We start from the raw sequence: 12,416 nt of genomic DNA on the forward strand, positions 1-12,416 counted from the left end.
CCTTGTTCTGAGCCTTTCTTATATATATTTACAGTAGTTTCCAAAGTACATCCTTAATCAAAGGGGCCATGACTCGTTGACACATCTTTGGAATATTACTGAGTAACTCATTAAAATGTTAATAGCTTCTGTCCAGATGTATTGATCGTGATGTCAACTATTCTTGGAATAATAAATAACGTTGAGTCTTCAAATTTTATCTTTCAACCATGCTGAGTGATGAGTGAGCCAAGGAATGTCTGAGGGGAAATGAGTTACCTTGGAGGCCTCCAGGTGAACTGGGATCAAATAAAGAGGAATCTAGTGAGCTTTGCAATGGAAAATGTCATGGCAGAGGGAGTCAAGGGCAAACCCAAGTGCAGAGTAGGAGAAAATACCCAAAATCCATGGACCATGGGGTTTTTTTTTTTCCCCCAGGATGTTTCTAAGGGGACCAATCAACAACGGTGATTTTGGCTCAACAAATTGAAAACTACCTCCTGGCTTCCCCAGGGGCTCTTAGCGGTAGAGACATGGCAACTACAGATTGTGAGAAGCTAGAATTCCAAGAGGCACCTTCAGCTTCCCAAGACCTAAGTCCAGGTGGGCCTCCTCTGGTGCTCTGGCCACCTGCCCGTTGCTCTCTGGCTCCTGCCGCACTGACCTCTCTACCATTTTCATCCTTGAACACGCCATGTTCATACCTCACTGGCCTTCTGCCCTTGCTCTTCCTTCTGCCCGGAAGGCTCAGATGTCCATGAGGCTGTGGCAGGTGGGATCTTTCTTGCCTGTGAACCCCCAACCCACTCCTGGAGATGCTGCGTGGACTTCCCAGACTGAAACAGCCCCCCTCCCCCCAAAGCAAAACCCTCCCTAACCTGAACCCACTCAATTTTTTTTGTTGTTGTCTTTTATTTTAGGGCCACGCCTGAGGCATATGGACGTTCTCAGGCTAGGGGTTGAATCAGAGCTGCAGCTGCCAGCCTATACCACAGACACGACAATGCCAGATCCTTAACCCACTGAGCAAGGTCAGGGATGGAACCCACATCCTCATGGATACTAGTCAGGTTTGTTACCATCAATTTTAATGCCACATCCTTCTCTGAAGTCATCCCTGTTCTTTGTTGACTTGATTATTTTGCCTCTTCCCAGGATAATGAGTAGGGGAGCATGTCTGTCTGATCCCTCATGGCAACCCCAGCGTTTGGTCCAGGTCGGGCACACAGTAAGCACCCAGTAAATATTGGTTGAATAAATGAAGAGTCCCCTGAAACAAGGAAGGGATCTTCGGATGCCAAGAGAGAGTTAAGTCGAAAGGGGCTCTACTAAGAAAAGCACGGGAGAGGCTGGGAAGGGACCAAGGTGGAAAAACCCCAGGAAATGTTTCCCACTCAGAGGATGGGAAAGAGGAAGGAAACTCTTTGCGATGCGCATGAAAAAGTCCAACTACTCCTGGGAGCTCAGGTCAAGAGGGAAAATCCTTCACACGGCTCTGTGACTCGGGGCCTGGGTGCCCCGGTTCAAGGACCTGCTTAACCCTTACGTCAAGGTTTCCAGAACAAACACCCACCACCAGAAGGGGCCTGGGCCACGGACACTGCACACCCCTCTCTCGGGGTGTGCAGGAATTATCATTCCTGAGGATCCGCCATCCCAGTCCTGGCTGCTCTGATACCCCATCAATGGGCCCATTCAGACGGAGCCCCGTTTTGCATATTATTTTTAATAAACATTCATAGCACAAGCCATAATGGCCCTTTCAAGGCCACGGCTTTGAATGCGTGTGAACAACAGAGTCCCTTTGTGTACTTACATGTGAAAATACACTGGCCACCCTGTTGATACGCGGCATATATATTTATAAATATTTATCACCGAGTCATGGCTGACATTTTCAAAATGCTGCATTTGAACTAGACCTCGGCTGTTGTTTTTTTTTTTTTTTTTCCTGTCTCCCAAGCTGAGAGGCCAGACGAGGTTAATTAATCCAATTTTGCCTAATAACGTGTGGCGTAATGATCTCCATGCCCGGGTTTCATTTGTCAAGGGGGAGAGGGCTCCAAGCAAAGGGTGAAAGGAGGGGCTTCTCCCCTCCAGGCTCAATCTCCAGCCAGCCTGGGGCAAGGGAGACGTGCCCACAGCAGCTTCTGGAGGAAGCAAGAAAGACGAAGCAGGTTGCAAATAAAGTCCAGGGCTCTGGACTCAGGTTAGCCACAGGGCAAGGGGTAAAGTAGCCCTCATGGGTTTCTCTCCCAATTCTCTCTCTGTCTGCTGCCCAAGCCCATAGGAGATTCCTGGGAGACTCCTCTGATTCAGAAACAATCCAAGGAGTTCCCGTCATGGCTCAGTGGTTAATGAATCCGACTAGGAACCATGAAGTTGCGGGTTCGATCCCTGGCCTTGCTCAGTGGGTTAGGGATCCGGCGTTGCCATGAGCTGTGGGGTAGATCGCAGACACGGCTCGGATCCAGCATTGCTGTGGCTCTGGTGTAGACTGGTGGCTACAGCTCTGATTAGACCCCTAGCCTGGGAACCTCCATATGCTGCGGAAGCGGCCCTCAAAAGGCAAAAAGACAAAAAAAAAAAGAAAGAAACTATCCGAATGCACTTCGATGAACTTGCTATTCATGATGTAGTTGATATGAGAACACTTGCGCCCCTGTCTAGGACGAAACAAGTATTGAATCTGATAAGGAGGGGCCAGCAGGAATATCTGTTTTTAAAGGGAGGGTGGGGTGGGATGGAGTGCATGGTGCCAAGGCTTTGACCTCCTGCGTTGAGTTGGTTCACAAACCACCATGTACCCAAGACTTTTCTGCAAATCTGATTTCTCTCAGTTATCCCCAGGAGAGCCTCTTGTTTTGTATATTTTAACCCCTATTCAGATGCATCTTGTAATTCTTTTTTTTCTTCTTCTTCTTTTTATGGCTGCACCTGTGGCACATAGAAGTTTCCAAGCTAGGGGTCAAATTGAAGCTGCGGCTGCTGGCCTCCGCCACAGCAGCACTGGATCTGAGCTACGTCTACAACCTACACCACAGCTTGTGGCAATGCCAGGATCCTTAAGCCACTGAGCCAGGCCAGGAATCAAAGCTGCATCCTCACAGAGACAATGTCAGATCCTTAACCTGCTGAGCCACAATGGGAACTCCTCATCCTGTAATTCTTGAAGGCAGGAGGCATCTAAGCCAGGACAATATTTCAAAAGGAGGTCTTCAAAGCATGTCTAAATCCCCTGAATCCCTCCTGGTCCTACTCAGCTCCTGTTTGGGTCTCAGCTTTGCCTGGACATTGTGGCTGCCTCACTCTTTGGGGCAATGGCTCTTGGTATCTTAGGAAACCTGCTTTCCATCCCCATGCGGCCTTCCAAGTCCCAGAACAGAACTCACAGATGACAGCTCCCAGCTCATTCTGCCCCATCACCTCCAGGCTTGTCCCTGTCCAGCCCTGCAGGGTCAGTGAGCTTCCCCATCCCACGTGGTCCGCCAGCCCATGCTCACCTCCATCAAGCAAACCCGGGCTGTCGAATCCCAGCACAACAGTCCCATGTAACAGCGATTAAACAAAACCTGAGAAGAGGAGTTCCCACTGTGGTGCACACCAGGATCAATGGGGTCTCTGCAGCATCAGGACAAAGATTTGACCCCTGGCCCTGCACCGTGGGTTAAAGGATCCAGTGCTGCCATAGCTGCTGCATAGGTTGCAACTGCAGCTGGGATCTGATCCCTAACTGGGGAACTCCATAGGCTGTGGGGTGGCCAGAATTAAAAAAAAAAAAAACAAAACTAAAAACAGATCTTAAAAAAAAAAATAAGTTAAGCACCAGCCAGCACCAATTTAGCTTTAAAATCACCTATTTTTAGATCACCTGTGTGCCACGGGGGGGTCATCAGCACCTGGGGCTCCCTCCTGATGGAGCCCGAGTCATAGACACCTCACTCAACACACTCCCACAAATGGCTTGACTGCCCAGTGAGCATTCATTGCACCTGTGTCCTTTTCCTTGTACTGTACAGCCAGTAAGACAGCAATGGACTTGAAATCAGAAACCTGGAAGAAGGAAAAAGATAATCCCAGTTTTGCTGCCTGAAAGCTGCATAACCATGACCTTGGGCCCATTACCTAACCTGTATGACCCAGAGGTTATGAACATCCCACAGGACCGTGGCGAGCCCTGAATAAGCCAGTTTTAAAAAGTATCCATCGGCGTTCCCTGGTGACCTAGCAGTTAAGAATGCAGCGTTGTCACTGCAGTTGCATGTGTTCGACTCCTTGCCCAGGAATTTCTGCATGCCATATTCACCACCAACCAACCAAACAAAAAGAGAGCATGCAGTGTGTTGCCAGGCCAGAGTAAGTTCTCAGCAAATCTCTGCTGAATCAGTGACTGAAGAAGTGAAATCTAGAAATGACTTCATTTCTGTTGCTTAAAATCAGGTTCAATAGTGCCTTGAGAGCTCCAGCAGCTAAGCCTTCCACCTCATAAAGCTAATGAGAATTTGTTGAAAAAAAAGGAAAAAGGTAAGTAAAAAATTTTTTAAAAGGATGCCAACCTTTTTTCTTTTATTTACTTACTTATTTATTGCTTTTTAGGGCCGTACCTGCAGCACATGGAGGTTCCCAGGCTAGGGGTTGAATTGGAGCTGTAGCTGCCGGCCTACACCACAGCCACAGCCACGCCAGATCCGAGCTGCATCTGTGAGCTACACCACAGCTCATGGCAACGCCAGATCCTTAACCCACTGAGCGAGGCCGGGGATTGAACCCACAACCTCGTGTTTGTTTCCTCGTCGGACTCATTTCCACTGCACCGCGATGGGAACTCTGCCAACCATTTTTTTAAAACAAAGTTTCCTCCCTCTCAAAGGACCCCATGAAACTTTATTTGTGGTCTTGGAGGTATATCTATGTCAGAGTGGAATCCCCTGATTCCAAGGGTCCTTATGTCATTATGCCCCTGGTGTGATTTGTCCTTTATAGGCCCTGAGCCAAGGGGGCCTTAGTAAGTATTTATGGATCAGCATGTGGATGGGCATGTGTACCAAACATACCTAATATGCCCCTCGAGTTCCCTCTTCCTCCTGGGTGTCGAGCTCAGCCTCAGGGGCAGAACAGCTTCCTCAGGCCCTGGGGTTCTACTGTCTGAGGCCAACCAGCTCCATGCCCAGAGTCTCTGGCTCCTCCTGATCCTTATGGATTCAGCAGAAAAGGATGAAGTGCACACCATAGGGCATGGGGTCCGACTTCTCTCTGGCTGGGAAGGAGCTGGATGTCGCAGTTGGTGGTACAGGGAAGTTCGCTCCCCAAGGACTGGATGTGGACGGAGGTCAAGCAGGAGGTGGAAGAAGCCAGGGAGTTGATGGGTGTCTCCTCTCTCTCTCTCCGCAGGAGTACTCAGACACAGTGGCATCCCACGGAGCCGAAATCACATCCTCTAACCAACTAGATCGGTCCTCATGATTTGATGCTCGCTTCCCACCCACCGTGTCTCAGCGCTCCCTCCCCTGCCCTGAGGCTGCACCCCCCCCCCCCAAATAAAGCCTTAGTCCTAAATCTTTGCTTCAGACTCAGTTTTCAGAGGAAGCTGGACCAAGACAGGTTATTGAAATGATGCACAAGTTGGAGTTCCCGCTGTGGTGCAACGGTATCAGTGGTGTCTTAGGAGTGCTGGGATGGAGGTTTGGTCACCAGCTGGGCACAGTGGGTTAAGGACCCAGCGTGGCCACAGCTGTAGCATAGGTGGCCACTGTGGCTTGGACCTGATTCCAGGCCTGGGAACTCCATATGCCGTGGGAAAGTCAAAGAAGGGGGAGGACAAACGATGCCCAAGTGAAGAACACGGGGAAAATCTCCTGAATTGAGACTGTGGAAGAGACAGAGGCCAGGGGTGTTCTTTAGTCTGCTCACTGGATTTCATTAAACTGCCTGGTGAGCTTGGCGCTACGGCCTGAATTATGCATCTCCCCTTCCCCTCCAAATGCATATAAGCACCAGTGTGATGCTATTTGGAAGTGGGATCTGAGGGAGGTAATTAGATCACGAGGGTGGAGCCCTCAGGAATGAGATTAGTGCCTTTTAAGAAGAGTCACAGGGAGTTCCCGTCGTGGCGCAGTGGTTAACGAATCCAACTAGGAACCATGAGTTTGCGGGTTCGGTCCCTGCCCTTGCTCAGTGGGTTAACGATCCGGCGTTGCCGTGACCTGTGGTGTAGGTTGCAGACGCGGCTCGGATCCCGAGTTGCTGTGGCTCTGGCGTAGGCTGGGGGCTACAGCTCCAACTGAACCCCTAGCCTGGGAACCTCCATAGGCGCGGGAGCAGCCCAAGAAATAGCAAAAAAAAAAAAAAAAAAAAGAGAGAGACACAGGAGAGTTCCCATCATAACTCAGCAGAGGTGATTCTGACTAGAATCCCTGAGGATGCAGGTTGGATCCCTAGCCCCACTCACTGGGTTAAAGATCTGGTGTTGCTGTGGCTGTAGTGTAGGTCAATGGCTACAGGTCCAATTTGACGCCTAGACTGGGAACCTCCATGTGTCTCCAGTGAGGCCCTAAAAAGACAAAAAGAAGAGTCACGAGAGCACATGCTTTCTCTCTCTTTCTCTGCCATGTGAGGACACAGCAAGAAAGCAGCCACCTACAATCCAGGAAATGGGCTCTCACCAGGAACCCAAGTGGCCAGCCCTTCTGGCTCCCAGGATGATGAAAAATAAATTTCTGTTGTTTATGCCACCCAGTGTCTCTGGCATTTTATCACAACAGCCCAGGCTGTCTAAGACACATGGTCAGAGCAGCTGCCCCCTTGGAGCCCAAGTCATCAGAAAAGCAGGGGCACCAGCCTCTGGGCCCCAGGGGCCACCTCATCTCACTGGGCTCGTGCAGAACTAGTGAGAGAGTCCAGAAAGCCCTGCTCCCAGCCCCTTCATCTGAGGCCGCCTTCCTTAGTTGCTTCAACTCAGCCAAGAAACCCAATCCAGGGCAGACCATCCAAACATCTTCTCTTCTTGGCCTGGGTTGTGTTCATGGAGAAAAGCGTTTTGCTCTCATGAAATGCTGAAAATATGGCCAGACCAAGGTGAGTCAGACGGACAGGCAGAAGGCCTGGACTCACGAGGCCCTGAGGTAGGCTGATCCACAACAGGGACCTCATCTTATTTTCGTCCCTGGAAGAGTTCACAAAAGCACAAGGCCGGCTGTGCTTCTTAACCAGGCCACACCCACCATCCTACAAAAAGAGGGAAGAGTGTGGCTCCTTCTAAAAGACCCCAGTTGAGGGCCCACATAAGTAAATTCCTGATTAAATCCAGAAGCCAATAGATTACTAGTTTATAATAAAACAGTAACACACGCCTTGGATGTGGCATCTACCTTTTTAAAAATCCTTTTCAGGCACACTGAGGTCTATGGAATGATTGGCCAATGAGGACCTGCTGTTTAGCACAGAAAACTCTACCTACTATTCCGGGATCATCTATGTGGGAAAAGAATCTGACAGAGAATGGATGTGTGTAGACGTATCACTGAATCCCTTTGTTGTCCAGCAGAAATGATCACAACGCTGTAAATCAATTCTACTTCAATAAAACTCTTAAAAATGACCCAAAAATAAATAAATGAACATTCCTTTCCAGGTGTTGTGCAATTCGATTGGACCTACAGAAGCCACAAACCTCTGTAGCAGCCTGGTACTGGGTTAAGCCATATGACCAGGTTTGTAAGTCAAAAATCGATGAACCTCAGTCCCACATAGTTCAACGTTATTTGAGAGCCAGTGTCCAAATTCTGGAAAAGAAAGCAGCATAAGTAAAAAGAGGTCTTGAGAAGGTAAGAGCTAGAAGAAGAGATGCAGAAAGGGGGGAAAGGAAGAGAAATGGGCATTAAGTTAATTTGCACCAACCTCTTTCCTTAGTAACAGGAGTTCAGTGTGGTTTTGAGGTTTGAAACTCGATCTGTGTTCCTTCAACCCAAGAATCCTATTCCTACAATTAACACATTTAAAAGTAGGTCTTTAACAAGTGCTGGATGACTGATAAGTGGACACAAAGGTCAACAGAGGGAAAAGGGCTACCAGCACCCCAAAATGAAACATCTGAGAGTGAAAACATAGCTTGTTTGTCTAAGCGATGGTGGAGCTTAAGCAATCGTGGTTTCTAATGTGGAATAATTTGTCAGGTGACCTTGAATGAGACTGTTAACCCTCTTTTTGTTTCTGTGAGAAGGGGGATAATACTTATTCCATACAGGGCAGTGCTGAAGGGGATAGACATGATTGATCACTGCGAGTTTGGGGAAGGAAGACGGTGTAATAAATACTAATTATAATAACTATTCCTGGCTTCTAAGAAAAATGCCTTTTTAAAAAAGGAAGGAAGGAAAGAAAAATTCCACCAAAAGAGGGTCTCCAGGGGCAGCCATGGGGTGTCACGGCCTTAGGCTTTTCTGAATAAATCCAAAGGGAGAACGGCTTGATTATAGCTCCTAACAGCCAGAGCAGGCAGAAAACCACCCTTTAAAAAATTCTTCTTACAGGAAGTTCCCATTGTGGCTCAGCGGTCAGAAACCCGACTAGTATCCACGTGGATCAGGGTTCGATCCCTGGCCCTGCTCAGTGGATTAAGGATCTGGCACTGCTGTGGTATTGTGGTGCAGGCCAGCAGCTACAGCTCCAATTGGTCCCCTAGTCTGGGAATTTCCATATGCTGAGGATGCAGCCCTAAAAAGACACTCACACAAAAAATTATTCTTACATACTCAAGCCATAAAAAAGAATAAAATAATGCCATTAGCAGCAACGTAGATGGACCTAGAGATGATCATACGAAGTGGAGTAAGACATGACAAATATTGATGTCATTTATATGGGGAATCTAAAATATGACACAAACGACCTTATTTACAAAACAGAAAGAGACTCACAGATATAGAAAACTAACTTATGTTTACTAAAGGAGGAAGGACTGGGGAGGGATAAATTAGGAATTTGGGATTAACAGATACACACTAGTATGTATAAAATAGATAAACCTCATGGACCTCTTATGCAGCACAGGAAACTCTATCCAGTCTCTTGGGATAGACCAAGATGGAAGATAACGCAAGAGAGGGAATGTATGTGTATGTATCACTGGGTCACTTTGCTGTACAGCAGAAATTGACACACATTGTGAATCAACTATCCTTTTTAAAAAATGTTTTTGTTTTTTGTTTGTTTGTTTGTTTTTGTCTTTTTTTTTCAGGGCCGCACCCACGGCATATGGAGGTTCCCAGGCTAGGGGTCAAATCGGAGCTACAGCTGCCGGCCTACACCACAACCACAGAAACACCAGATCCAGATCTGAGCTGCATCTGCGACCTACACCACAGCTCACGGCAACGTCAGATCCTTAACCCATTGAGCGAGGCCAGGGATTGAACCTGCAACCTCTTGGATACTAGTTGGGTTTGTCAACCCCTGAGCCATGACGGGAACTCCCAAAAAAATGTTTAAAATATTTTGTGGTAACCTATAATGGAAAACAATTTGAAAAAGAATATATACATATATGTATAAATGAATCACTTTGCTGCACATCTGAAATATTCTAAATAAGCTATACTTCAATAAAAGGAAAATTTCTTCTTCAATTTCGTCTTCCGATTGTCAAATTATCCCAATTTTATTATGTATTTATGCTTTGTCTTATTGTCTTTTTAGGGCCACACCTGCGACGTATGGAGGTTCCCAGGCTAGGGGTCAAATTGGAGCTATAGCTGCCGGCCTACACCACAGCCACAGCAACACAGGATCCCAGCCGCATCTGCAACCTACACCACAGCTCACGGCATCGCTGGATCCTTAACCCACTGAGCGAGGCCAGGGATTGAACCCGCATCTTCGTGGATACTAGTCGGCTTTGTTAACCACTGAGCCAGGACAGGTACTCCAAATTATCACAATTTTAGATTAACATGTTGGAGCCAAAACTGGCAGGTACGTGTACATTTCTTCACTTCTGTAAATGCTAAATATAAACATTTAAAATGTAAACGTCATATATTAGCCTTCTATAATAACTCAGATATATATAGCAGTGGATATTTCATCAGCATCCCTGGGCTGTATTCCTGGATGAATTTTTTTCACATAGTCGTGGCTTCATGACTCCAGTCCTATGTCCTCCAAAACCGCAATGGAGAAATTTGGAAACAAAGGGGATCACTTGCCTGCATTTTTGAGACGGATTTTCCAACCCTTTAGTCCTTCTCCTCTCGGTCCTCTATTTCCTCCCTGCCTCTGCCCAATACGCACATGGTTTCTAGTATTTCCAGCCCCAATACAACAAACTCTGCAGGAAAGGGGGCTGATTGGTTTAGTTTGCGGGCAGCCTTGTAAGGGGTGGTAATTGACACTTTAACGTATGACATGTTGCATTCTTGCATCTCGCAGCCGTAATTGAATACACATGAACCCCTCCCTGCACTGGTGACCCCGGAGTGTGCCACACACCTGGAAGTAGTGAGGTTCAATTAATGTGTCACCGCCACTAATAGCGGCTACCAGTGAGAACCACCAGCAGCCGAGGAACAAAGCTGAGAGCAGCGTGGTGTAAACCCCAGGAGCGCGGCCCCCCAGCAGAGCGGTCCTGGACCAGCTCTTAAAAATCTGGTTTTCCCAGGGAAACGATTTGCTTTTAATTGTTCTAATTAATTTTACCTAATGGCTTTGCTCATCGCTCACTCAATGAGTTATTTTTGTGCTAAAACACCCAAGCAGTCAACTGAAAGGAAATGACAATGACCCAAGTAAATTTCCCTGGTAACACATTTTAATAAAAATTTAAAAAAATGAGAAATTGAATACGATCTGAAAGGCGGGACTCAAGCTGAGGAAATGCAGAATTAGTGTGATGAATTCCATCCTTTCATTCTTTGGTTCATTCCCCCAGTATTCGCGTAGTGCGTTACGATGGCCCAGGGACCCTGTGGGGATTAGTGTAACAGGGTTCCTGCTTCCCCGGAGCTCACGGGCTCGGGGTGAGTCAGAACAGTTATGTGGGACCAGTGCCAAGAGGTAGAGGCGGGGCGGCTCGAAGCGAGCGGAGCCTCAGCGGCGACCCCCCGCCCCGGGCCTGTCGATCCCAGAGGAGGAAGGAAGCTGCATCTGAGCGCAAGGAGGAGCCAAGTTCACCAGGGAAGGGGGGAGGGGGAGAAAAGTTTTGGGGGCGGAGACCTGCGTGCGCAGATGCGGGGAGGCCAGAGAGAAAGTGAAAGAACCCGGGGAGGGGGGCGGTGAGAAAGAAGGGGGTCAAGATGGGGAGGGGGGCGCCCGGGGGAGCTTTGGAGGAAGAACATGAGAGCGAGGACCCAGCCAAGAACTACCACCTCCCCATCTTCTCTATACGACACGAGTTTGGGCTTCGGTGTCAGAGTCTAGTTACACTTTCCAGAGCCAGTAGCCTTTTTCTTCCTTAAACAGACACGCACACACGCACACGCACACACAGTGTGGGAGAGCACTAGTATACTAGGATTTTTAAAAAGGGGCAAGACTACAATTTTGGCCAGAAAATTTTCCCGGAAGAAAGGAAAAGTATATTGCGTTTTGTATTTGACAATCTTCATTTAATTTACATTAATTAATGTATGTAACTGTTAATGGATAGACCGAACTTCTTTGCAGAACAGATGCTGACTCACAGACATTGAAAAACTTACGGTCTCCGGAGGAGACAGTTTTGGGGGGTGGGGGGATGTGCTTGGGCTGTGGGATGGAAATCCTGTGAAATCAGATTGCGATGATCATTATACAACTACAGATGTGATAAATTCATTTGAGTGATTAAAACAAACTGTTAATGAATTGCAGCGATTTCTGAAAGAGTGGACATAACACCAAAGCTGGAGGGCAACCTCGTTCCGGGGAAAGTGACCACGTTTCATCCCTGACCACGCCCACGCAGCTGTCACTCAGACCACGCCCGGTCCTCATTGGCTCTGACCACGCCCAAGCCACTAGGGCCCTGGCCACGCCTCTGCCAGGTCTTTTCCCACCGAGTACGCCTCCCTATTGTTTTGCAGAATTAGCTGCGCTTTGCTTTGGTTCCCTGGGTGTCAGGTTCCCCTGTGAAACAAGGCGACGGCTGTGACGTTAGCACTTGGATTGGCCTGCGGGAGAACAGGCTTCCAGGAGCCCCACTGGTCCCTCAGTGACCCACTCCTGGCCCTTAAGCACCTGAGAAAGGTTTCCTCCATATAGGAGCCAGCCTGGGGCATCGTAGACCGGAAAGGACTGTGGGCGGGTAAACCTCAGGGCTGGGACACATGTTTCCTCTGCACTCCCTTCACATCCCGCTCAAGTGGCAGAAAAAGCGGGAAAACCGAGCAATGCCCTCCAAGGACAAAGAGGTCAGAGAAGGAGCATCAGAAAAGACAAAACCTTTTGAAAGGTGAAAACAAAAC

The sequence above is a fragment of the Phacochoerus africanus genome, chromosome 1 (assembly GCF_016906955.1).
Source record: "Phacochoerus africanus isolate WHEZ1 chromosome 1, ROS_Pafr_v1, whole genome shotgun sequence".
In the NCBI taxonomy this organism is placed as follows: domain Eukaryota; kingdom Metazoa; phylum Chordata; class Mammalia; order Artiodactyla; family Suidae; genus Phacochoerus; species Phacochoerus africanus.